Source organism: Syngnathus typhle, linkage group LG22 (genome assembly GCF_033458585.1).
Source record: "Syngnathus typhle isolate RoL2023-S1 ecotype Sweden linkage group LG22, RoL_Styp_1.0, whole genome shotgun sequence".
NCBI lineage: Eukaryota > Metazoa > Chordata > Actinopteri > Syngnathiformes > Syngnathidae > Syngnathus > Syngnathus typhle.
The window spans coordinates 4,002,233-4,024,910 of NC_083759.1; the positions used below are offsets into that span (position 1 = coordinate 4,002,233).

Below are 22,678 nucleotides of genomic sequence, written 5' to 3' on the forward strand. Positions count from 1 at the left end.
TGATACAATTGTCAGTCAAACTGACGTTTTTGTTTTGTTTTTCTCCTGTGTGTGTGTGGTCGTGTCTATTCCTTGTGCATCAAGACTTTGGCACGCTACGCCCTTATTTTATTACACGTCACTCGCTTATGTGCTTGCTATCAGGTGCACGCTGAATGATGCATTCCTCCCGTCTCTAAAGATTCACAGTAATTATACAGTAATTGCTCGTCCGACTTCTCCGCCCACCCACTCACTCTCTTTGTACCCACTGAACTTAGCTGAAACAATAAAAAAAATATATATATTCTACCCAGTGGCAACACCTTTTGACACATTTGAAAAACCAAAATTTTTCAAAATAATCACCACGATATTTATGCAGAAAGGGATAATCTTCCCCAGGTGGTATACAGTTTTTGCTTTGTTTTAGGAAAAATAAGCTTTCTTGACGGAACATAGCCACAGGCAAGAATCCAGCAGAACCACATTCCACTTTCACATGACCTTCTCGTAGACCTGGCCTGGAGCGAGAACTACGCTGTTCATTTTTTTGGGCCACACCCACTTCCCATTTGACTGGCCTAGATTATTTAAGACCTATTGTTTTCTCTTTCTGCCTTCTCATCCGTTTACAAGCTTGAATCTATTCCACCGGGAAAGCTATTGTCTAGTCGATTTCATTTATGTGCATTTACGGCTTTATTTACAAGGGCAGAAACATCTCCAATCTGTGTGGGCCTTTTGAAAAATCCTTTCTGGCGTCGGGCAAAAGATGAATATGGCTTGTGCATGAGCATGTCTTGTGTTTGGTCAGGGTTAATGACAGAAATTAATCAGGTCATGCCCAAACTAGAGCAAATAGCAATTAATCATTTAAAGCCCCACACATTTATTATGTTTGTATTCATTATGTAAACACTAAGTCATGATTATATTGTTGTTGCAACACCGGGAATTGGAATATATAATGAGAAAACTTTCTTGTACAGTTTGATTCAATGCTTTGATTTTTTTTTTTTCTGACTACATCAATTTACAGGAAACATGAAAGAATTTCCATGTTTTACATAAATACATTAGAATATTTTTTTTGTAATTTAATTAAATTACAATTTTTCAATTTTTACAATATTCATGTTTTACATAATTACAATACAATATTACAATATATTTTTTTGGTAATTTAATTAAGTTGCAATGTTCATGTTTACAGAATTTTCATTATGTAAACACTCAGTCATGATTATATTCTTGTTGCGACATCGGGAATCGGAATATATAATGAGAACCGTTTGATTCAATGCCCATATCTGATTTTTTTTTTCTGACTACATCCATTTACAGGAAACATGAAAGAATCTTTATTGAAGTGTGAGTTAGATGTTTTTTTTTCTGGGGCAGATGACCTGTTGAAAAATTGACAAACACTAGATACAAAACATCTCGAAATCAGACGACAACAAAAAATAGACGAGGATCTCACACGGTGCAACGTGTTTGTGTTGAGAAGTCGCGTTGAAATGTAATACCCCCAAACAACAATGGCAAGATAGGGCATCTGTTTGAAAATGTCACATCAGACAAAACGAGGTTCGTGCATATATATTCCCTTGTACTTTGCATCCCACCGGAAAAACCAGGCGCTCGGTGAAAGTTGATGAGTTGTGGAGGTTTTTCGTCAAAGCTCCACGTGGAAATGAAAGATAGCAAACAGAACAAAATACATACGCAACTCGGGAATCAATTATCGGTGTTCTTTGATTCAGTGGAGGTGCAAGGAAGGGATGTTCTTTTTTTTTTTTTTCTTCTTCCTGCAAGGGCATCTGGTGTACATTAAAGGAAGACCCGATGCCGGTTAGTGAAACATGACTCAGGGATGGATGAAGGCTTTTAGACCACTGTCTGCCTTCCCACACTGCTATTCTTTATTTGACCATCACCAAATAAAACACACAGGCTGTTATATGATAGCCCAAAACTCTGCAAGAAGACAAAATCTTTTAGATCTACTTTTCTGTCCCTTTTGGTTTGTTTTTACTTCCTTAGGGTGTTTTGGAACAAAGTCAGGATATTACACTTTTTAAATTAGCTGTCTGTGCAGACTATACAACGGATAGTGAAGAGAATTTTTAAATTCAGTGAACGAAGCAATATTGTAGGATTAGGAACGTGATGGAATGTAACGTAATAATAATTTAGGCTCAACAGAGACTGATTTACCTGCATCATGAGTCGAGGCCTCGTTTTGTTTCAGTCAACATTGGTGTGGGAAGGAGTCTTATTAGATCCTGGACGCGTTTCCACTTTTGCCTCCACCCCACCGGCAGCTTTTATCCAGTTATGTCTGGATGCAGCGCTCACATTTGCTCTTCTGCCGTACGTAGCGCCGTAGGGAACTGATGTCCCTCATGCCACCTGCAGTTCCTGCAAACAAGGGTTGTCACTACTCAGTGGGTACTCAGTGGGTGATGAATGAGAAAAAAAATACTGAAAGCAATCTGAATTACTACATCAACTGATTGATTACTTGATTTAAAATCGAATATTTAAGGTCACGGACTTTGGGATACCGTCTTTTCCGCACTATAAGGGGCACCAGATTATAAGGCGCACCTTCAATGAATGACCCATTTTAAAACTTTGTCCATATTTAAGGAGCACCGGATTATAAGGCGCGTAGAAGAAATAACTCAACGTTGCTCAAACGTTAATGCAATCACAATATAGTAACACTCAAAATAGTGAAATCAATAACAATATATCAATAACTCAACGTTGCTCAAACGTTAATATCACACAACACACAAAATAAACACGCAAAGCTTACTTTAATAAATTAGTCCTCATCCACAAATCCATATTGGTCCATTAATAAGGCGCACCGGATTGTAAGGTGCGCTGTCGGCTTTTGAGAAAATTGGAGGTTTTTAGGTGCGCCTTATAGTGCCGAAAATACGGTAAATATTTTGCCCTAAATTTAGGTCAAATGAGTTCAAGGGCATTTTGATTTTCACCGTATAGGTCAGACACTGGAACATCTCTACTCAGACTTCCATATCTGCGTGTAAGCAGAATGTTGACACTTGTTTTTGTTTTTTTATTATATCCATATTTTGCTAACCGTGAGAAAATATGCGAGATGAGAAAGCAACTTGACACAGTGAAGTCGAGCCATATCTGCTTGTGCGTGCTCAGCTTGACAACTACTCACTGTGGCCCTGAGGACGTGTGAGAGAGAGAGAGAGAGAGAGAGAGAGAGATACAGAAATAAAACATTGTTTCCATTGCTTTACCTAATCAAATGCAAGGCGACACAGTCTCTTTGAGTGTGCGCCACTATTCCGGCACAGGTTTCCATTTCAAGCCTCTGGGCAAATCAGCATTGCATTTGCTTCCGACTGTTGCTCGTTTGCAGCCAATTGGAAGATTCCAATGTGTGGGTCATTTTGCGATGGTTTGCTCTGTGGCTTTCTCTACACAGGCTTGAAAACGTTAGGATTCGGTCTCGTTCCAAAGTAAAGAGGATTGCAAATGGTCGTATTGGGCAACTTCCCTCTGGCGTATTCTTTGAAAGTCTAATGACAAAAGCTCCTCATGAATATGGAACAAAGCACAGCATCAAGTAAAGATGCAATGACATCATGCTTCACTGTCAAATGGTATATATCGCCTCATATTCATTTGGTACTCCTTGTTTTGTTGGATGTGTTTAATCAGGTAAGGGCTTTATTAAGCTATAAAATGTGAATATAGATCTAAAGAATATTTCTCAAGATATTGTTATAGGACCCATGGGCCCGTGGGCTTGCAGTTTTGGTGTTGAATTGAATGCACAATTTGTCTTCGCGGGCCACATAAAATGATGTGGTGGGCCGAATTGGGCCCCCGTGCCTTTATTTTGACACCCCTGCTATATATTACAATGCACCCATCAATGGAAATAGTGACAAATCCTATAATTGCCTTTTGAGAACCACAACAAAATGATTGGTTATTAACAAGATTGTTTAAATGAACATGCAAATTGTATAAAAGTGCAAAATAAAGTTTTTTTAAATTAGCTTGTTCACAAGCACAAATAGCTGGGCAGCCAAGGGGTATTCTTCTGTTTATATCGTTTTATTTATCATCAAGGGGATCTCGCACTTGATCAATCAAGATTGGATTGTGTGTGCATGTGTTTGTGTGTGTATTGAAAATTCACTCTTAAGTGGAGTTTGGTTTTCTTTACTGAAATTTCAATGGTGTTGCACCATAAAGGGGAAGAATGCAGCATTGCTTTTTAATGATGCTGTGTTTTTGTGAGTTGGGTTAGAAAGGATGAGCAGTATTGATAGAGGTGGTTTAATGACCATATGTGATTCAGCCAGTTCGAGACTTTAAAGGGAAGCTGAGCGCAAGGAAATTGGAGTAAGTAACCGATTTTTTTTTTTTTTTGCCCACCGTTTTCAATTGTTTTGCACGTTTGTAAACTTACTTTTCAGATGGTAAAATCGTCCGTGACCTTTCTTTTAATTCAGCTCATTTCTGCGTTGGCTCAGTTCCATCATCTGACATGTTGCCCCAATTGGCATTAAGGCATGCTCTGAGGCGTGTGGCTTTATATTAATGTTGAAATAATTGCTTAGGAAATGTGGCTTTAAAGTGTACTATTCTAGGTCTGATGAAACTAACATGGTATGACAATAGTACTGTTTGAGTGCACACAACAAAAATTACTCTTGGGGAACATTTATCTTAATGAAAACAGTCATTTGGAACTAGGAACAAAAAGCAGCAGCAGCTTTTGTTTTTGGAATTTACTGCCAACAAAACAATAAGGGGAAACGCATAAAATTAGACGTCTTTATACCGGAATTAGACTTCAGTCACATGTGGATGTAAATGAAATGTGAATCTGACTTCTGTGTAAACTATGTAAAACTAATAACCTCAATGTCAATCAAAATCAATGGCAGGCTGATGTCTAAGAAATCCAGTGATTGATTATAATAATAATAGGAGTATCTAAACAAGCTGTGGTAAATTAACAACTGTGAATCAATGCAGTATTTTTCAGACTATAAAAATCAACAGTGCACTTTAGAACCAGGTACATCTTATGTATGGATGTCAAATTGAAATTGAATAAACTTTGACTTGCCGTATTTTCCGGACTATAAGCCGCTACTTTTTGCACAAGCTTTGAACCCTGCGATTTATAGTCTAGTTTATTTTATCTATGGATTTTTCCTGGTTTTTATGATATTGTAAGAGGATTTGTTTTGGTAATGCAGGTAATACAAAGGAACCTTTTTAATTTCAAACACCTGGACTTTATAATCCGGTGCGGTTTACATATGGACAAAACAGGATATTCCACTTATTTTAGCTGCTGCGGCTTATACTCCGATGTGTCTTACAGTCTAGAAATTACGATGTTTGCTGTACTTAATGTGCACCTTATAAACCAGTCCGTCCTATTTAATTATACAAATTTGCCAAAATAGACGTGTTCATTGAGACTGCTCATAATCCAGTTGGGATACGGTACTACAGCTAAACCCATAGACAGCTAACTGGTTGTTATTGTTGGTCACACTCCTAACTTGTATAGATAGAAACTGGGTCATGAATCAATTTTCTAAACTGCTTATCTTGTTCAAAACTGTGGGAAGGCTACAACATATTCCAGCTGCACTCTGGACTGGTTACGGGAAACTCATACTCCCATCATAGTAGTGTAGGAATTGAACACACAAACAAATGAACCACTACACCATTAGTGAATTTATCAGTGAGTAATAAAAAAAAAAAGATGAATCTGGAAAACAAAACTCCTGTCAAGTCATTGCAGAATGTTTGGTCACATGAAAAATGGGAAAAAGAAAATTGTGTATCTTATCCAGTACCAGGATCGACATATTTATTATTTCTCTTTTGGCAGATGTTTTTATTCCATCTAAATGATGAAATTGGACTCACTGTTATAATACTTTGAAGCGGATTTCTTGTTGGTAAAACTAGATTTATTTAACTAGCATATTAAAAGGTCAGAAACTTATTTTCCCCATCGGTTTTTTGCCCGATTGATTTGAATTCCATTATAAGGGAATTGTGAAATCATGGGGTCATGGTGAGAGATACATTTTAATATCTTTTTTATCTTTTTTTTTTTTATGAGTGAAGTTGTCGGGAAAGGAAAGAAGACATCCCACTCACTTGCAAGTCTATAAAAAATAGATAGCTTTGAGGTTTCATTAATAATGCAATTATTTGGGATATAGGCTGTATTCAAGTATTTTTTAGATGATTTATTTAATCCTAAAGGATCATTTTTGATTACAATTCAAATATAAAATCTGATTTTCGTTGTTTCCTCAGTACTTTATGTTTTTTTGTGTTTCCATAAAATGATGTTCTCATAAATACACATATGCACACAGCAATCATGTTTGAAAATAATGCTAATATAATTTAAAAAATAATTTAAGAAAAAAAAACACATCTGCTAACATTTCGCATAGCTGGGCTTCCTGGTTTCAGAGGCTCTTGCCCCAGAATTATGGGGACTGCTTGATGAGTAGTTGCGTCAATTCGGAAGGTCCTTGGCGAGAGGGCTCGGCCACGATTGGAAGATGATCAGAGAGTAGAGTCATTAGAAATCCCTCATTCGCACTCTGCAGTGTAAACGGCCCAGCGGTCTCCATCTAAAGGAAGCCAGAGGAAAGATCACCTCTGTCGCTCTGAAATTGGAGCATGCACAGAGGAAGGTTGCTGCCAAAGCTGAGTTAAGGAAGAGGGAGGGGGGGGGGGGGGGGGTAAAAAGAGTTATGTGCTCCTATTTATTGACTTGCCCGCACAAGATCACTAAACTGTTTCAAGGGAGGGGGAATGAAGTTTTTCCCAGAAGCAGCGCACACATTAAAGGGGTGACAATTTGCCTTCATAAAAGCTTGAACACACTATGGAGAGACCATTTCTATTGCAAATGTACTTAACCTCCTCATTATGGTTGTTATTTTCCTCCTTTGGTTTGTCTCACTTAGCGGTTAATTATCCTAGCACAGGATGTACCTGAATATGTCTCAAAAACCACAATTTATTTTTACTCCTGATAACATTTTGCTGTGAATGGAGTATGATTAAGACGGTGTGTGTTCTTTTTCCATTAGTGATTCATTAGATTTTTAGATTTTAATCACTTTTGTTGGTATTTTTGTGTTTCAGCAAAGTAAACATGTGATATCCAAAAAAAGGGTTTGTACAATTCTTGCACTGGCAGTAAGAGATATTGTTGTCACGTGCTCAAAACTTTTATATATATATATATATATATATATATATATATATATATATATATATATATATATATATATTCTGTTGTTGTTGTTGTTGTTTTTTAAATCCATTCAATTCTATGGTAGATGGCCCAAATTGATTCGAATTTTTGATTCACTTTTATTTACCCTTAATTATCAATATGACTCGCCAGAAGAACGTCACGGGAGATCAATTCGATTTTTTTTTTAACCCGACCCTTTTATATAGAGTATACAGTATATGTACACAATACAAATACACAAACGTATACACACATACAAAAACCTTAGACTGATTTTACCCAGTCTCAACTATTACTCAACATACCTCATAAATGCTTCAAAAAAGTTCAAAGTTATAAGAATTCTTAGATACCAATGTCCTACTTTCCAAAAAGCGTGCTTTTATGTGGTTACATCTTTACCTTGTCCTCCTCCTGGCTTAACTATGCAGGTAAAGGGGATGTGGGCTGAGGCATACAGTCCTCCACCGCTCCATTACTCTCCTACATAATCTTTCCACCTCTCTGTAGTGTGTCATATTCAATAAGGCATGTCCACTTTGGAGCAATCCAAGCAAATGTGGAGGATTACATTGAAATCCCACTCGTAGCTAAATGGAAGGACATCACATCGGTGATTCTAAAGATATTCTACCTTCACCATATCAGTAGTTTTAAAGCCTCTTAGCCCAATTATACAACATTAATGCAGGAGCATGGATGTTTGAAGTTACACTAATGATGATGTTGATGGCACTGCTTAGTGCCGTCCTCGTTTATACAACCATTTTCGAAAGTCTTCATCTCATTGAATACAGAGTGGATTTTGATCATAAAGGTTTGTGCTGTATGAATCAATTAGCCACCTTTTCCAAAACGGTGTGTCATTTTGCTCCATTATTTTCCTCAGGCCTAGAAGGACTAAAGGGATTTATTTTTTTTTTTTAGATTCTTGGCATCATTTTAGATGCTAATTCTAATTTGTCAGGTTTTGTTTCATGTCAATTGTACTCTTTGATTACCGTATTTTCCGCACTATAAGGCGCACCTAAAAACCTCAAATTTTCTCAAAAGCCGACAGTGCGCTTTATAATCTGGTGCGCCTTATATATGGACCAATATGGATTCATGGATGAGGACTAATTTATTCAAGTAAGCTTTACGTGTTTAATTTGTGTGTTGTGTGATATTAACGTTTGAGCAACGTTGAGTTATTGATATATTGTTATTGTTTTCACTATTACTATATTGTGATTGCATTAACATTTGAGCAACGTTGAGTTATTTATTCTATGCGCCATATAATCCGGTGCGCTTTATATATGAACAAAGTTTTAAAATGGGCCATTCATTGAAGGTGCGCCTTATAATCCGTTGCGCTTTATAGTGCGGAAACTACGGTACTATCAGTCCAGTGGAATTGATCAGATGACAGATAAATTCTGTAACTTGATGAAGTCTGTGTGTGTAGGGACAGAGGTGAAACTATGTATCTGAGAAGAAGATGAAAATCTGTGCAAAGCGCTTCTAGATATGAAGGCATCTTGACTTGAAGGCAAAGAGCAACTTCTGCGTACACAGCAAAAACCTCCCGAGTGTTTTGAACTCATGCTACAAGCTTTTAGTCTTTTCCAAGAATAATGATCTGTTTGTAGAAAAACATTTAACACCTTGCCTCCGTAGAGACCTGACTCTTTGGTGTAATTATGACACACACCATGAGCAATGCCTTTAGTCTCTGTAACGTGTGGGGGATGCATTTGCCATAAACTGTACACACAGTGTTTACTTGTTGGGGCAAACGGATTGCTTCACCATTCACAACTGTGACTAATACAATCTATGATGATCATTATCTATCCCTGTGCACCCCCATGGTTATTATTCACCACATATACATCCCCAATTAATCTCTCATCCATCCGGAAAATGTTACATTTGCTACAGATGAGAAGCTTTTATTCTGAGATGACATTTAGTAAGCACCTCTCTCCATAATGCAATTCTGAGACGAGTAGTCTTCAAGCTCCACCAATCAATAGGTGAATTAAATAATGCATTGGATGTCTAGTTGTAGTCAGTTATTTTGGGTGTTGCAACTACTGAGAATTATTGCCAATTATTTCCCCCCTTTACCCGCACACACTTACTCTATTAAATTATTTACAGTTTTATTCTGCTAAAAAGTCCAGGTGTTGACGTACCAATATTGCTTACCTTATTTTATCTTGAAGCATCCACTAAAATAATAACTCTGCGTATAATTCTGCCTCAAGAAAAAAATACGGCCACCCCTTTGCCACCCTCGGTAAAATATTTTAGAGCCGCCACTGCTCAAATTATATTTTTATTGTTGTTGTTGTTCTTTGAGATGTCGCTGTTTTTATCTTTTCTACATACGCACGTATTTTGAGCTATCATGATATCAATATACATTTAAAACACCTTCCTTCCTTCTGACACTTTCCATGACGTTTAGTCTGGTCAATCCCCCTTTGTCATGTGCTGCATTCACTGACCCTTATCGGAGCTTGACAAAACTATTTGTCTGTTTTTGTTTTTTTGTCATTGAGGGCCGGATCAGATGCGACCCTGTTTTAGATACAGGACACAGTAAGCCAGCCAAGGACAATCAACACAGTGACCTAGCGGGCATTTGAGAAACAAGCAGGCCCTTAAAATCCCTTTAAAGTTCAAAACTGTTATTGTTAGACTTTAAAAATAGGTTCGATTATTTATCGTGAGATTTTGGAGGGTGGGGAGGTCAATTCCCTTTTCAGGTAAACGACAGCTGTAAATTCTAATAAAGAATTTCTCACATATTGTAGTCCAGTAAACCAAAGTACCCACTACAAGCTTTGTGATAACAATAAATAAGCGTATTGCCTTTCCGAGAGTGTCAACAATGACCAAAGACAAGGAAATAATAAGGTTCATAAAAGTCAAATTCATGGCAGAGCTGTTGTACCGAATGTTTACAGCTTAGTGAATGACACCTTTTATTTGCTGTCACTGTCGCCAATGTATTAAAAAGAAAAAAAACAAACATTCGAAAACTGGCTCTTTAATCCCATGCATGCAAATAATAAGCAAACACGGCAAAGCACATCTATAAACTGGTGACATTTAAGAGCCGGAGGGAGAAGCATTCAGATGGGGGTGACAACTTTGTGGTTAGGATCATGGAGGCTCACAACAACCATTCCGAAAACTTTTGCTGCTAACTTACACATTTAGGAAAATTCTTTCCAGCTAAAGTAGCTCTTTGTAGGGCACGGAATCATCAGAATCGTATTTATACTTAATTCAAAATATTTCCCTGTATTCATAATGTTTTTATTGGTGCGTCTGGATTCCTTAATGATCTTCTCTCCATCCTCCGCCCGGATGTCTTGTGTTTTGGTAGCTACATTTTTATGAGTCCAAAACAATGATACCAGAGACCTTCAACCTCTTAATCATCATCATCTCGCTTAGGCTGAATCAGACTGAGTCACTCTGATAATGTTACCATGACAATGTTATCTGTGCAGTACATATCTGAATGTTGTTGCCAAAAGTTTACTAAATTGGATAAGTTGTGTATATATCTTGGTTTTGGGACTATTTTGTTGATAATCATACTTTATATTTTTGTTTGTGTCTGTATTTCTTTCTACAGGTTGCTCCTTAGCCTGTTTTTATTTACTTCTATATACCGTATTTTCTGCACTATAAGGCGCACCGTATTATAAGGCGCACCTTCAATGAATAGCCCATTTTAAAACTTTGCCCATATATAAGATAGTATATACATTTGGCCCGCGGGCCGGACTTTGGACACGCCTGCTGTAGTGGCTCAATATGGGTCCTTAAATAAAGCGGACCTGATTATAAGGCACTCTGTCGGCTTTTGAGAAAATTGGAGGTTTTTAGGTGTGCCTTATAGTGCGGAAAATACGGTAAATCAAATATTTGTAGACGTGGCTGTGACTTAATCCAAACGATGGGTGTCTCAGTGACCATCTCTTCTTTATCTGTTGATGATTCACTTTTAAACGTACCATGGTGCGTGTTTACAGCAGAAATAAAGCTCACCATTGATAAGAACAAGTTCTTCTTGTTAGCCTATCAGCAAAGTTGGACGTAAGCCAGCGCTGAAGTCTCAGAGGGCGTATTTCTACACAACCCATCGCTATGACACGGGACTCGGTATACTGCGTCTCCAAACACACACATGGCAAGATAGTCTGGGAATGGAACATGTGTTAACACTCTCCTTTCAAGAGATACATTGAAGAGGACATTGAGCAATGTTTCATCTTGCATCTCTCTAGCGGCCAACCGATTGCAGGCGTCTAAAATGCTTCCATGTGCAGTCTGTGCATTCCGACAACGTCTCTTGAGGCATTTTCAAGACTCCCCATCAAAGATATCAAATACCCAAGGGACAGTAGATACTCATGAGAAATTCCCCCAATAGTTCTTAGTTGCCATAACAGTTGAATAACAGGACCGGGTGAATTTTAGTCATTCCGGTTGCATTTTTTTGTGCCCGCGATTGTTTTTCCGATGGTTATGCACCAAGGAGATGGAGTCAGGGCTTCTTTATGACAGTCGTAATCACCATCCCTGGCGGCTGCATAGGGACATCAGCTCCAATGGGCTGTTTCAGGGCACACCTCGCTGTCAAATAAAAGTGTCTGGATGAAGGTCGGCGGGAGAACAAAGAGGTTCTCTGTGCGGGGGGGAAGAAAAAAAAAAAAAACAGCCACTCTCAGAGGGGTGAGATACAAACCCGTCTGTTACAGTGTGTGCAATGTTCTGCCTCCAGTCTATTTGTTTAACCATCACACGTCAGTGTGGATGTCAGTTGAAAGGAGCATAACTGGCCCGTGCTCTGGATTTTTTGACAGTACCACATGCTCCATCCCAAGGTTGTGTCAAACAAGTCACTTGCTATGACAAATGGTGTTTAGTGTCAAAATTACATACATCATGATTGCGTTTAATCAAAAACAGGACTACCACATCCTAAATAAGTGGGTAATGTATGGGGAGTTAACATCTGTTTTCAGGGTAGGATCAGGAAAGGGCATTCAGGATAACAAAACCGCAATATTAGACAAGGTTTTAGTTAACTGCAGCGACACGGGAAGTATTAAACCTTATAGAGGCCCATCTGACTAAACTGATTTAGCATCCGATAGTATATGAAGCAGTAGTCAAAGAGCGTGAAAGACGGCGAGAACTTGTTGAATTTCAATGGCTCTGATGTAGATCAAGGCAGCCACCCAAAAAAATTCCAATATTACCGTTCGAGGAAATCCAAAGTGACAAATCCCTCAAAATGAAATCAATCTTGAATATATGTTAACTCATCCACTGCCAAGCCAATTAAATTACCGTATTTTCCAGACTATAAGGCGCACCTTCAATGAATGGCCCATTTTAAAACGTTGTCCTTATATAAGGCGCACCGGACTATAAGGCGCACCATTAATGCATCATGTCAGATTTTGAATCCAAATCAAATCATTCTCCATTTTATCTTTTTTAGTTCAACTTCAGACGCAACAAATTACTTTATAATCACAAAATAATGATCCATAGTCTTTTTGATTCATAGTCTTCAGCGGGCCACTTATGATTGATTTCATGACACAATGCTCCAGGCCAGTTTAAATTGAGGAATTGAGTCCATATATAAGGCGCACCGGACCTTATAGTCCGGAAAATACGGTAGAACTTGGACATCTATAGCCATAAATAGCAATGATTGAGTTAATAATGTACTTAATAATTATAATGCTTTTGTTCATTGCAAAACTCTAAATGAAGTGCCCTAACTCACCATCCATTAGTTTTTTTCTGTCTGTTTGATGCTTCTTTCCCACTGTGCTGTGTTGACATGACAACCCAATCCAGCAGCCTGACAGGATATTCAAAATGTAACTTTGGTTCCTATTTCTCAATTCTTCATATTGCACCGGCATTGGTGTCAAGTTCTCCCATTGTTTTAGAGATGTTATTCTGGGCACTGGGCCTTTATATAGAACTGATCAAGACCAACACGGTGACGCATTCATCTTATTGTGACATGGTATCAGACAGGTGCACTAGCTTGTTCCTATCGCGCAATTAATCTGCTTTGTGCCGAGTTAAGAGCAAAGATAGCGAGAGAAGAGGAATGAAAAAACAAAAGATCAGCAGCTTTTTACTTATTATTGAAGTTTTTGGGAGCAAGTGTGAAGTTATCTGTTCCTGGAAAATTAAGATAGGTGAGCCACTAACCACGATTTGTTGCTTTGCAAAATGTGTTAATTTCTACAAAAAATAGTAAAGAAGCTTGAAAGGTTGAGCCTAATTTTTGAAAATGCCGTCTGCTTTTTTTGTTTGGATTATATTTGGTTATGTGTCAAGTTTGTCGTGTTTTTGTGATTCAGGTTTTGTCGTATTTGTTTTTTTTTTTTTTCACCTGTGCTCATCAACCTAATCCCATACTCTATTTAGTTCTCTTCACCTTTTTTTTTTTCTCTTTTGGTTGGTTCATTGTGTTTGCTGCTTCATGTCTTGTGCTCAGTTTTGTTACTTTGAACTTTTACTTTGAATTGTGAATGCACTTGTGCATTAGCTGCCTGCATAGGCGTACCAAAAATGAACTTTGAACAAGAGCAATGATTTTGACTTCACGACAGTTAATTTGAAGTTTTATTGGCATAGAAATAGTGTTTTTTTCTATAATAATACATTTTTATTTTTATTTTATTATTTATTTTATTTGTATGTATTTATTATTTTAGTTTTAGTTATTTTTCTATAATACATTTATTTAATTTTATAATTATTATAATTCTAATCAGTTGTGTATTTATGTGGCACCCCAGAGAACCAGATGAAGCAGTTTCCAAACAGCGCTCCACCTCTTAATCATAAGACTTCTGACTACAAGCAATATTTTAGTCAGATTCATTTTTTTTTTAATATTCTGAAATGCCACACAAGTGTTAAACAAGAACAACTCCTTATATTTAAAAATAATATCTTAGGAGGCACGAGATGGTGTTTTTCAAAAACACTTCACTTTTCTGTCCATCTCAAAGTGCCTACTTTATTCCCAAATCGGAAGAACTTTTTGATTTTTGAACCTCTTCTCTGTATTAAATATAAAATACCTCTAAAAAGAAAGAAAAACAATGCCATCTGCAGGACCAATCCCCTAACGCTGAGTCATGACTAGCGTCCAGAGGGAAGATAATAGCCATATGTGATTGGTTTACAAAAATGCTTTTGAATGAATCCGCGCACGGTTGCAGACGTCTGGTTTGGGCCTCGTGCCACCTGATCACGACAGAAAACGCCGACTTGTGCTCATCTGGGAGATGAGCATTGAAAAGGGATGCTATTTCAATCGATTTGCTTTTACATTGTCGCTCACACCCAAGTCATCCCCTTGACTCCCCTTCTTGTCCTCCCACACTCTTTGTTCTGCCTCCTCCTCACAAGATTGGAGACAAGGCTGTTTTGAGTCATCAGAGGCACCCCGAGAGGAGCGTTAATTCTCACACAGCCTGAGGATGTTTTGTCAGGCTGTATCCAAATTGAGACGATGTGCTGTGGTATTAGGTGGAAAACAAAAAGTGTGTGTGTGTGTGTGTGTGATGCGTTTAAGTCCACCACGGTGACCAGATGGAACCGCAGATTGTTGCGACAAGGCTAACTGCCTCAGTAAAACCATATGGGTCATAAGTGTCATTTACAGAACTTTGTTTTTGTTTTTCTTTCACGCTCATCGTAAGCAGGACTGAAGGATCCTGTAAAGAAAAGTTAAAAAGACGAAAATCGGTATCCGCGGGGCATTCCGTTTCAGGAGGAGTTAAATTTCGACGCGTGAGCGCAATTCCAAACGAGCTAACGTACGCAAGGCCAAGTTCTAATACCGCAAAGCATTAAGTTACAGACAAGTTGCCAGGGTTAATACTGCGGAGCTGATTGTGACTCGATGAAATAACAAAAGAAATCACCATGATGATGATGATGAATTAACGACAGGAAAGAAACCAAAGCCTGAGATCAGACGTTTGAATTATGACACCCCCAAAAAAGAAAAGACAAGTAGTGCCATCAGCAGAAAAAAAGATTAAACACTATAGCTTAGCCGTGTCGGAAAGATTCATTGTATTCGTAGCTGTCTGTTGGGAGGCGCTTTCACCTGGTTGCTGATGTAATATGGATTTATCCGACTTCCTGTCTCATCTCGCAACACGGGATTTTTCAATCTAAGCGTCAACGTGGGGACTTAGAGAGGTGTAACGTACTGCTACCCTCAACCCAAGACGTTGCTACCGCCGAGAAACTCGAAGGCTGAATTGCTATTTGAATAAAATATAATAAAATGAATAACCTCAGCAGATCAGTCTGTAATGGATAATCCAACCACAGGCATGATGATATTGACTACAGGAATTTTAAATGCAAGACTCGGAATTAAAAGTAAACATGGGAATTTAAATCGCATTCTTTGCTGCATCATTTGCAATTTTTGCTAATGGAGCAATTAATAAGCCTCTCGAGTCATGTGAGTGTAAACTGCTGCGAGCGTTTCGCCTCTCAGAACTAATTTGAAATCATGCAATAATAAATCAACAGTGAGGAGAAGGTGTCAGAAGAGAAAAGGTTGAAGGGGCTGCGGGGAATGTTTTTTTTTTTGGGCCTCGGTTAATTAGTTGGAAGGGGGAAAGCTGATGATAAACATAGATTGGTGTTCTAAGAACAGGCAGCTGTCTGTAGCTTTAAAGCGCCATGACATCACACAGAACTTTGCACCATTGTGTCACCTGTCATATTTGTGATTCTTATCTTTTTTTTTTTTTTAATTTGACCGGGAAAAAAATCATCTTCAACTACAGCACCTATTGTTTTGTCGTTTTGTTTTTCCAGTCCCAACCTCATTTCACCCTTACGAACATCTGAGCCTTCTCCAACGCGAATTGAGTCTGATAAATGCAAGTGAGTCAAAGCCTGCGTTTATTCAGCTTCTGAGTGAAATGACTCATAGATTACAGTTTTTGTACAGTGAAGCCTGGAAGGCAGCAGTCGCCCTTCCACCCACCCAGAAGACTTCCTCTTTACTCCAGTCAGGAGAGGAAATTGAGCCCAGATGTGACTTCAAACAAAAGAAAAGCTAAGGGGATAGGAGGTGGAATCAGGCCCGTCTTTCTCGTGACCCAAAGACCTGCTCCTTCCTGGCATCTGTCTATTTACCTCCTCCTCATCTAGATTGTCTATTGTGAGTTTTAGTCCATCCTGACTTCTCAGTAACATCGTGTATCATTCTGTACTTTCACCAAATAAGGAACGAGAGTCTCATTTTTCATTCTTGTGCGTTTTTCTTACGCTTCGTCTGCTAAATATAGGTAAAATGACGACATTCCACCTAAGCGCCGTGATTAGACATTTGAAAAATGTCGAGCCATTAAGCATCATCTGAAAAGAAATGAAAAAGAGCCTAAATGAAAAATGAGGTCTTTCCGTTCTTAAATTGCACTTTAGTCTTCACAATACTTTTTTTTTTGTTTCCAGGTGTTGCACAATGTTTGAAAATTCCTGTTTTGTTTTACACCAGTTGTTCTGTCAGTGTCGCCACTCAGACCCAGAATGGCCCATAAATCTTTTCATAGCGTCGGAAATGGAGCTCTTTTTCATTCAGGTAGTCAAAACAGACTTTTATTATGAGTCTTTCAGTATTTGCATTTTTCGATATCCAGATTGTGAGGCTCCCTTTTGTAATGAAAATTACTACCCTCTCTGCTTAAAATAATGAACGTAGCTTCACCACAGTCTCCGGAATGTGGTACTTCATGCTGATTGCAGTGATTACAAATGTATTATGCACATTTGGAATATACCAAAAAAAAAGTCTGCTACAAACTTAAAATACATTTTTTTCTGGAACTTTACTTCACTTAATTTTTCACAATTCAAAATCCCTCTTCATTCTAAGAATAAGACAATCTTTACTTCAGACAGTTTGCATTTAAACGTCTTCAAATATGCCGTTAGAATCAATTTTAAAATGGCAGGAAAGTATCAAAATCTTTTAGGGGTGGCCAAAGAGGGCCCATGGCCACCACTAGCTCCGCCCATGTGCATTTACATGAAATTCCTGTAATTAGTTTGCTTGAAAAGATGACTAGACAGCTGAAAGTTATGTTTATTGCCCCTTGATGTCACATTACCGTATTTTCCGCACTATAAGGCGCACCGGATTGTAAGGCGCACCTTCAATGAATGGCCCATTTTAAAACTTTGTCCATATACGTATAAGATATATACATTTGGCCCGCGGGTCGGACTTTGGACACGCCTGCTGTAGTGGCTCAATATTAGTCCATACATAAGGCGCACCTGATTATAAGGCGCACTGCCGGCTTTTGAGAAAATTGGAGGTTTTTAGGTGCGCCTCAGGGTGTGGAAAATACGGTAATATTAAAATGAAAGATTTCCTTTCAAAATTGGACAACGCTTCAGCATTCAAATGACCCGTCTGTCGATGGATCAGTTGAGGTTTATTTTGTTTGCTGGGATGTAAAACCAAATGGCCAATGTATCCGTGTTGCCTGACAATTACTGCATGTGTTGCTAAGTAGCCAGCCAGATTATGTAATAAATCTTAGCAAGACAAGGAAGACTTTAGCACCTCATGTCAAAAATGCCAGTAATCCACAATCGTCTCTTCCTGTCCCCCATTTTAAGCCATTTCAGCTCCATTGGCTTTTTCTCCGAAACTACCACACCAACTCCTCCCCCAGTGTGTTTCCCATCCCTCACCCCTCCTTGCTACAGAACTACAGGGGCTTGCTTGTTGTCAAGACTTTTTACAGGCTGGCTTCAACATAGAGCAGAATTCTGCCAGGAATTTATCTTGCATTATAACTCACAGACTGCCTTGACTATCATTCCATGCAATGACCCAGATTCAGCCTTCAGAATGGCCTAAAACTGCATCACAAGACTGGTTAGTAAGAAATTCTACAAAACTGCAGTTATAGTTGTTTTTAGTATTTGGAAAAAGCCCACCAGTGTAGGGAGCTGATAGCAGTAGTGAATTCTGGCGATTGTCCGAGTACTAAATGAAGCTTCAAATTTGCTTCATGAACCAGTTGTTTTCATTTTTAAGAGTGCCATAAAGATAATCAGTCTTCATGAGTAAAATATAGTGCTGTCTTCTGGGGAAACATGTGACATTAGATGCTTGAATAATCCTAATCGATGAGGGTAAACGTAATTACATCGCCTTAGAAATTAATGAACACATCGATCGACTTCAAGTGAAAAAAAATATCCACACCCAAAGGCAATTTTGAATCCTCAATGCATGCATGTTTTAGGAATGTGAGAAGCAGTTTGCAGTCCTGTCATGATTTTAGACAGTTAGCGCAGAAAAAAAAAGAAACTCTTGCAGGGGTTTCTACTTTTCTTGTAACACTAATTTGGTTGGCACCTTTTGAAGTGCTTCGCAATGTCCAGATGTAAATGAAAGCAGAGAGGAATGTGATAAGCTAATGATGTCCCTCGGGAACTAATGAATTTAAATGAGGGATAAACATATCTGCATATCTAAAATGACTTTTCCCCCCTTTTTTCTCTGCTAACAATTTGGAGCAGAGTAGACGGACGTCAGTAGTTTCATGTGTGTAGGCTTATTATGTATCTGCAGTTTTATCAAGGTGCAGAAGCATGCAGAGTAAATATGCCACGCCAACGCTCTCCAGGCGCGGGAAAGAAAGGGAATTTCCAATGAAATTACATATTGACTTAAAAAAAAAAAAATGTTTGTGGTTCTCGCACGTCCTTAAAAACAACTCAATAATTAAGAATGCTGTCAAAAATCTGCTTATAAATTTAAATATAACCATTGTCAGGAATATATGATATAATTGTGTTAGTTATCCAAAATAAAAAAATGGCGTTCAAGGTCCATTTTATTCACACGACAAAGAAACCCAACTGCAAACGTGTCCATCAAGGAAAAAATAAAAATAGTTTCCTCTAAATGTATGCTATCAATAATTCATGCAGGCATGCGGGAGCTTCTTTTTGTGAGGAAATTGAATTTAGCTTGACAGCTGGAATTAAACATGATACACAGAGACTGACCTAAATAAAAAAAATAATATAAACACCTGAAAAAAAAACCCATAGGATTTGTATTAATTAAATATGATTTAAGAGAGGAAGGAATTTGTACACTTGAAGAGTCAGGGAAAGTCATCTGGATCTATTTTTGTACTCAGAACTGTCAAACTCTGAATGAAGTAAATGGCGCTCCATTAACTTTTTGGACACAGGTCACGTCATTTATAAGTGCCGCACACAAATTCCAAGGTGAATAGCATTAAAATGACACCGCTGTATATGTTTACACTCGTCAGATGAAGCCATTACATATTTGCTCGGCATAACTGAGCGGCTTTTCCAGACTGTTCAACAACACGATGTGATGCCTTGAAATGTTTAGACAAGTGTGTTTCCCTTTTGTAAATCGCCCCCACACGGGGGTGACCCCTGAGGATTTGAAAGCGATTAAAAGATGCCTTGTTGGGTGTGTGTGTGTGTATGTGTGTGTACATAAACAAAAGCTGTGCTCTGCATTCTTCTGAATTGTGGAAGACACTGACGGTGTAGTAGACACTCGATTGACTTTTGCGTAAGATTTCTTTCGTACTCCGTTTTAAAATTCGTGCATTTGATTGACTGGCAGACATTTTTGTGGATACACATTCTGGAAGCTGTGCACAGTTTTTGAATTTTCTTCAAGCGCTCCTGAATTTGTTAGGCATCCAGGAGAATTAATTCCTCATTAAAAAAATAATAACAAAATGTTGTATTATGAATTATGGGCCGACCTAGCTGATTTTAAAATGTGTGAACTTAACTTTGAACTAATTAGTGTAGAAAAATGAACTTTCCCAACATAAATGGGTCTGACTCAAGAGTTCAACATCTCCCTCAAGAGTTCACCGTTAACGTCACGAACATAGCCTAGAACATCGATAATAACACGGGCACCAAAACGTTTACCATGGTTGACGTCACAGATGTGATAGAAGAACGTAAAAGATGTTTTTCATGTACTGTAAGTGAACTTACTCTGAACTTAATGCACAAGTTAATTTCTCTTCCACCAAAGATGATGAATGGCTGAATGGCGCGCACACACAAGCCACACATGCCCTCAAGTTGACTTTACCACTTTGGGCTGAAAGATTACACGTTGCTTCGTTTACGTTCCGCTTGAAAAACATGAACGTTTTTCTCAATGCTTTTATCTAGACAATGTGCAAACATAAAAAAAAAAAATGAGTATTGTCTTAAATCTGGAATGTAAGAACCTAGATAAGCATATAAAAATAAATAATATATAAATATAAAAATAATATTGTAAAACCAACAGTGCTTTTTTTCAAGGTTTGACATTTTTGGGTTAAATATAATAAATATTGACAGCATTATAAAGTTTGAAAAAAAAATATTTTTGAGTTTACGCTGCACACACTGGCGGAGCTAAGGGGGGGCCCCCGGGGGCACTGGCTCACCTTAAAATTGACTAAACAATTGACTAGTAAAACATCAATGTTTTCTGAAGATTTTTTTTATGGGTTAGTAAATATATATTTGGGCAAATTAATGAAAGGGCAACTCAAAGTGCAGCCCCCATGGTCACCACATGAATAAGAAATTCTAGTGGCAGTACACAGGGCCAAAAGCATTTGTGCCTTCTAAACTGTGGACCAGTAGCTCTCCCTCAGTTCATCAGATCAGTATTGAGCTTTTCCGACACTTTAGATCCTCTGTATTTCTTAATAGTCCCCGGCAGTGTGGAAGTCAGCCAAAGCTAATGTCAGCTTGTTTAACAAGTTGTAGTGGCATTAGGGGTACGGACGTCTAGAATAAAAGGCAAAGTGTTGAGGGAATATCATATTATTGTAAACCCCGCTTCTCTCTCGTGTCAGGGATAGATCGATCGACTTGATAAATTATTTTTTGATTTATGCAATAAATCAATGTCTTAAATCGGAAGTATATGTTTATACAGAATGAGGCATGTATGGCAGTGAAGATATCTTTGAATAAGATTGATTACCCTGAAAAAGTTTGGAAAATCGGATAAATTGATCTATAGAAAAGCCATGAAGAGGATTTTGGTGGTAAAATTCAGATGCGCGTCATGGTTAAGGTATTGTTTGCGCCAATTGTAGTTGAGAGACAAACTATTTTCTGCAGTGTGAGGGCAAAAGGGAGGTGGCTCGGTTATTATGGGGCTGCTAGGGGATATGCATTCTTTATTCTGAGGAGGGGAGGGACGGACGGAGAGGGCGGGGGGAGATGGAGTGAGCGGGGAGAGAGAGGAGAGAGAGAGAGGCGCAAAGAGCGCACACGTCGCACTATCAACTGGATCCATCTAAGAAAACAACTACGGGGAAGTCTTGAGCGAGAGAAGTGGAAGTTGATCCCCACTAAAAGAGAGCACAGCCAGCTGTCATGGCCCGTGACAAACCAGGCGGCGGGCACTTCCACGAGTGCGTCCTCGCAGTTTTGCTTGAGTGGACGGGGAGCAGTGGGAGATGCGATCGTCGCCCTGCCGTCCTCGCTCTGTGTCGCCGGTGAATTAAAGCAGCTGGAAACGCACAGCAGAAAAGTCAGGATAGAGGTGGTGACGTAAAATATGCGGCTTCGACGCTCGATCGGATCATCCTGGCTCCGGTGGCACCAGACGGACCTTTACGCATGATCATTCTGCAGGACTGCATGAAGGATATTGTGACGAGGGAGAAAAGTTGAACGCAGAAGCGGCTTTGAGGACGTATAGCGACTCGGCAAAGGTACCGTTGTTATCATGACGATCAGGAAAATTGATTATTTCAAAATGGAACTTATTGTGCTTAAAACGTACTTAGAAGGGAAAACAAATGACCTTTGGATCTCCAAACAAAATTGACATCGTTTTATATCATTTATTTGAATGAATCGTCAATTTAATCGAAGTGAAAAATCGGAAAGCGCACCAGTCCAGATTTTCACTCTCTATGCACCTCACGCCTTTCAACTGCTCTTCGAAATATTCCATCCGAATGAACACCACTCACTGGGCAACCTTTGAAGTATGCCTGATCCGCCTCTTATCGCCTCTTAAATACCTTCACCGTTTTCAACTTTTAATTGCGTTTCTCCCCGTAAATCCACTTCTAATCCGATTGTCCTGACCACGTATCAGAGCGTTCATCTGGAGGTGGGAATATGTGCTTACTAGCCTGGAAATTTAATAAGAGAGGGATAGAAACCTGATGGGAGGGAGGAATATTTATTTTTGGGGGGGGGGGGTATGGAAAAAAAACATCCATTTATCTATCA

The 22,678-nt window shown here is 38.6% G+C and overlaps 1 protein-coding gene across 9 annotated transcripts in view; it reads left to right on the forward strand.

Moving 5' to 3' along the window:
* The window catches only part of flrt2 (fibronectin leucine rich transmembrane protein 2), a 69,405-nt gene that overhangs the window by 40,238 nt on the left and 6,489 nt on the right, over positions 1 to 22,678 (forward strand). The window contains exons 2-5 of one of the 9 annotated variants that reach the window (XR_009711364.1): positions 16,205 to 16,273; positions 16,341 to 16,553; positions 16,847 to 16,973; positions 18,020 to 19,871. The exons of 2 other annotated variants lie outside the window; for them this stretch is intronic. The gene's annotated coding sequence lies outside the window, so the exon portion shown is untranslated. Of the gene's footprint in view, positions 1 to 16,204; positions 16,274 to 16,329; positions 16,554 to 16,846; positions 19,872 to 21,662; positions 22,150 to 22,678 lie in introns of those variants that run through there. 6 more of the 9 variants (XR_009711366.1, XR_009711363.1, XR_009711365.1 and 3 more) reach the window with 6 other exon arrangements.